Source organism: Oncorhynchus keta, chromosome 19 (genome assembly GCF_023373465.1).
Source record: "Oncorhynchus keta strain PuntledgeMale-10-30-2019 chromosome 19, Oket_V2, whole genome shotgun sequence".
Classification (NCBI taxonomy): domain Eukaryota; kingdom Metazoa; phylum Chordata; class Actinopteri; order Salmoniformes; family Salmonidae; genus Oncorhynchus; species Oncorhynchus keta.
In genome coordinates this window covers 62,193,395-62,198,986 of record NC_068439.1, presented here as the reverse complement: position 1 = coordinate 62,198,986, position 5,592 = coordinate 62,193,395, and the positions used below count along the sequence as shown (strand labels likewise).

General features: G+C 39.4%; 1 long non-coding RNA gene across 1 annotated transcript; it reads left to right on the top strand.

The window, feature by feature from the left end:
• The first annotated feature begins 2,500 nt into the window (after positions 1-2,500).
• On the top strand, positions 2,501-5,386 carry LOC118398638 (uncharacterized). Its single transcript, XR_004828651.2, has 2 exons — positions 2,501-4,798; positions 4,893-5,386. It is a non-coding gene; the product is annotated as an uncharacterized LOC118398638 (long non-coding RNA).
• Positions 5,387-5,592: the final 206 nt, after the last annotated feature.

The window sequence follows — 5,592 nt, the reverse complement described above, 5'->3', positions numbered from 1 at the left end:
TTCCTTCGACAATAAACTTGAATCCAATTTTTACACCTTTATTGAATCTTTATTTAACTAGGCAAGTCAGTTAAGAACACATTCTTATTTTCAATGACGGCCTAGGAACGGTGGGTTAACTGCCTCGTTCGGGGGCAGAAAGACAGATTTTCACCTTGTCAGCTCGGGGGATTCAATCTTACAGTTAACTCGTCCAACGCAATAGTGACCTGCCTCTCTCGTTGCACTCCACATTTGTTACGCAAATGCAGCAAGCCAAGATAAATTGATAGCTAGCATTAAACTTATCTTATAAAAAACAATCAATCATAATCACTAGTTAACTACACATGGTTGATGATATTACTAGATATTATCTAGCGTGTCCTGTGTTGCATATAATCTGATTGAGCATACAAGCATACAAGTATCTAAGTATCTGACTGAGCGGTGGTAGGCAGAAGCAGGCGTGTAAACATTCATTCAAACAGCACTTTAGTGCGTTTTGCCAGCAGCTCTTCCTTGTGCGCCAAGCATTGGGCTGTTTATGACTTCAAACCTATCAACTCCCGAGAAGAGGCTGGTGTGACGGAAGTGAAATGGCTGGCTAGTTAGCGCGCGCTAATAGCGTTTCAAACTTCACTCACTCTGAGCCTTGGGGTGGTTGTGTCCCTTGCTCTGCATGGGTAACGCTGCCTCGATGTGGTGGCTGTTGTCGTTGTGTTGCTGGTTCGAGCCCAGGGAGGAGCGATACACTGGCAATACTAAAGTGCCTATAAGAATAGTCAAAGGTTAATGAAATACAAATGATATAGAGGGAAATAGTACTATAATAACTACAACCTAAAACTTCTTACCTGGGAATATTGAAGACTCGTGTTAAATGGAACCACCAGCTTTCATATGTTCTCATGTTCTGAGCAAGAAACTGAAACGTTAGCTTTCTTGCATAGCACATATTGCACTTTTACGTTCTTCTCCGACACTTTGTTTTTGCATTATTTAAACCAAATTGAACATTATCTACTTGAGGCTAAATTGATTTTATTGATGTATTACATTAAGTTAAAATAAGTGTTAATTCAGTATTGTTGTAATTGTCATTATTACAAATACATTTATTTTGTTAAATCTGCTGATTAATCGGTATCGGCTTTTTTGGTCCTCCAATAATCGGTATCGGTGTTGAAAAATCATATTTGGTCGACCTCTAGTTGTTACACGTGGTCTGCCACTGCAAGGACAATCAGCTGTCCGTCCTGTCTCCATGTAGCGCTGTCTTAGGCGTCTCACAGTACGGACATTGCAATGTATTGCCCCGGCCACATCTGCAGTCCTCATGCCTCCTTGCAGCATGCCTAAGGCACTTTCACGCAGATGAGCAGGGACCCTGAGTCAATAGAATGGCCTCTTTAGTGTCCTAAGTTTTCATAACTGTGACCTTAATTGCCTACTGTCTGTAAGCTGTTAGTATCTTTATGACCGTTCCACAGGTGCATGTTCATTAATTGTTTATGGTTAATTGAAAAGCATGGGAAACAGTGTTTAAACCCTTTACCAAGGAAGATCTGTGAAGTTATTTGGATTTTTACAAATTATCTTTGATATACAGGGTCCCGAAAAAGGGACATTCCTTTGTATATACTGTATACTGTATCCTTAACCGCTCTGTCCCGCTAATCCATATATTTTATACTTATATATTCTTATCCCATTCCTTTACTAGATTTTGTGTTTTAGGTTTTGTTGTGGAATTTGTTAGATATTAGGTGTTGTTGTGGAATTGTTAGATATTACCTGTTAGATACTGCTGCACTGTTGGATCTAGAAGCATAAGCATTTCGCTACACTCCCAATAACATCTGCTAACCATGTGTATGTGACTAATACAATTTGATTTGAAAGTATTTTCATCACAAACCCAGTGTGTGTCAAGTGATTTAGAAGACCCCTTCAAGACTGTGGTCTTACATTGCACTATTATATCCTCGACACAGCCAGTGGTTTATGAAACTCAGACATGAAAGAGAAGGGATTCCTAAAGAACAAAAGAGTGTAAGATTGTGACTGATCTGGTGGTGCTATTATGGCACTCCTCTACTGGCCCTTGTCAAGGTCCCCAGAGTTTCATAACAAAGCCTTCCAGTCAGGGAACTGGCACAAGGCTAAATAAAGGACAGACTGTGTACTCACGTCCATGATGAATATGGGTTAAGTGATACTAAAAGTGATGGAAATCTTTTTTGTGTGACACGGAGTGAAACCGGTTCAGTCATGCTGACGAAAGCCGTTTTAGGCCTCGAAATAGAGGGACAGTGTTAACATACATAATGGCTGCTTTGTTACATAAAGCAATTGTGATTAGTAACTGCGAGGGTGTTTTCCACAAAGCATGTTCACAAACAGCTCACCTCCAATCACATGACTTGTTGAGTGTGCCCTCTGTGGTGTGCATCCAGCAAACAGGAAATTCCCCTATCACATGACTGTCGCCTGGAAGGCTGAGGGCGTGAAGGTAAACAAAATTGTCTGATTCCGTCAGTGCAGCAATATCTAACATGTAAACTAACAATTCCACAGCAACTACCTAACATACACATATCTAAGGAAAGGAATGGAATAAGAATATGCACATGTCAATATATGGTTGAGATTTGAAATAATACATTAAAAAACATAAAACTGCAAGGTTCCTTAAGGACTAGAAGCGAGGCAGTCCTCTCTGTCGGCGCCATCTTTTGGTAAACATTTCAGGCATTTTCCCTGCTCTTTCCTCATCTGAGAGTGACTACTGTAGGCTGGTTTGTACACTCCTCTCTGTATTTATTTGGAAAGTGAAGCAAAAATGAGTACATTTGTCTCTATACTCCAGGATTTTTTTTATTTGAGATCAAATGTTTCATACTGTATGAGGTGACAGTACAGTGTCTGTTTTACCGTTTAGAAATAAAATCACTTTATGTATCTAGTCCCCCATTTGAATGTGAATTTTTCTTCATAAGTATTTGGACAAATTCACTTATAGTGTATTAAAGTAGTCAAATGTTTTAGTATTTGGTAGTGGACTAAACTCCATGGTGAAGGAAGTTTATGATGAACTTCAACAACGGCGTGGATCCGAGACCAGGCTTTGTGGAATCTAGCTCCAACTACATCGATTCGCCCAAGGTCAATACTTACAAAAAATAATCATATGAAACGCCCACATTGTACCTCTGTAGTTGCGTGCCTTTCTTTGTTTGCTAAAATCCATCTATTTTCAATAAACGTAAATAAAATAACACCACCAAATGTTTCTTGGTTTAGATTCAATTGGTACATGCGCATTTGCGCTGAGTTGCCATCTTAGAGCAACAGCAATGAGCAAACAGTCAGCGGTTGTATTTGATTCATGTTTATTGAAAAAGTATGAATTTGATCAAACAAAGAAAGGCACACAGATACAGAGGACAAACATAAGTACAAGGTAGGAGTTTCATCATTTAAATCATTTTATGTGTAGGAGATAGATAGTGGCACAGCGGTCTAAGGCACTGCATCTCAGTGCAAGTGGCGTCACTACAGTTTCTGGTTCGAATCCAGGCTGTATAACATCCGGCCGTGATTGGGAATCCCATAGGGTGGCACACAATTGGCCCAGCGTTGTCTGGGTTTGACCGGGGTAGGCTGTCATTGTAAATAAGAATTTGTTCTTAACTGACTTGCCTGGTTAAATTTAAAAAATGTAATATATAAATAAATAGATTCCACAAAGCCTGGTCTTGGCTCCACACCGTTGGTGAAGTTCCTCATTAAACCTCCTTCACCATGGAGTTTAGTCCGCTAAGTATTTGGTCCCATATTCCTAGAACGCAATGACTACATCAAACTTGTGACTCTACAAACTTGTTAGATGAATTTGCAGTTTGTTTTGGTTGTGTTTCGGCTTATGTTAGAACCAATAGGAACTGAATGGTGAATATTGTATTGTGTCATTTTGGTGTCAATTTTATTGTAAATAAGAATAAAATAAGTTTCTGAATGCTACCATGATTATTAATCATGAATGAATTGTGAATAATGATGAGTGATAAAGTTACAGAGGAACAATGATCATATCCATCATTATTATTCAGAATCCCTTCATGATTATTGATAATTATGGTAGCATCCACATTAATGTAGAAGTGTCCAGAAACATCTTCTATTCTTATTGACAATTAAAGTGTCTCCAAAATAACACAATACATTATTCACCATTCAGTTCCTATTGGCAAAGCGTAATCCGAAACTCATCCAAAACAAACTGCAAATGCATCCAACAAGTTTGATGTAGTAATTTCGTGCTAGGAATATGGGATCAAATACAAAACTTTTGACTACTGTAATGAAATATGTACATTTGTCCAAATACTTCTTCAAATAGCGGGACTAGATCCATAAAGTGCTTTAATTTCTAAACAGTAAAACAGATATGTATGAAAATAACCTAAACTTTAAGGTGACATTCTGTACTATCACCTCATATGAAACCAGTATAGAGCCTCACTGTCCAAATAATTACAGAGGGAGTGTATAGAAACCGTATTAGTTTAGTGAATTTATTGCAATTGTCACATCTGCTCCTGCTACACCCCCTAGTGGACATCCGGTGTCTCCTTGACCTGCAGCCATTCTCCCAGTTCTCTCCCTCTCCCTCTGTGTGTGTGATTGTGTAGTATGAGACAGGTGTGCTGGAGTCAGAGACGTTCCCCACCAGCTGCAACCCATTCCATAATCAAGACCTCTACAAATACTCTGTCCTGCCACTTCCACTCTGCCAGATCCTAATCTCCGTTCAGTCAGTCATGCTTCTAGCTATTTGTTGTTATTTAAGATCCTGTATCCTGCTGTGCCTATTTCCTTGCCTGACACTGTTTCTCCTCTCACTGCAGTTTTGCCGCTCTGACTCTGGTTCCTGTCTTCTGTTCCACATCTCACCACCCTGCTACCCTGTTCTGGAATCAACTCATCAACACTCCCTTGGACCTGTTTACCCTGTCCCAACCCCAGTTCACTCCAACCTCAGCCTCCACATCTGGTTTCCTACAACTTATCCAAGCTTCCCTGGATCTGCACTTCATCTCTCCCTGTGTTACAATAAATATATTGGTTCATCCCTGTTTCCTGGTCTGAGTCTGCTCTTGGGTTCCCCTGTTCTGCTCCACTTAACAGCAATAGCATGTTATGACAGAGCATATTCTAGAAAGAGCGAGGTCATTATCTTCCTGTCCTCAGACTACTTTCAAGCCTATTTGGTTCTGCAAACTAATACATTCTGGTATTGGGTAGTAGATATATTGAAATTAAATATGTGTACTACATTAGTGAAAATGTGAATGTTTTGTGACTCAAATCACACAAATAATAAAACATATTGTTTATAACACTTTTGTAACAGTCTGTAGTGTTTTATCATTAGTGGACTACTATTGAATATCTGTTCTACTTAACTTAAATCCCTCAAGCTTAAATGTCTGCTTCTTCAGCAATTAAGGGTGAGTCATCACAACTGGCAGTGAATCACCAGAACCTTCCCTGTCAAAAGGCTTAGCTCACCTCTATTCCCCCTCACAGGTTATCAAACCCGTAATA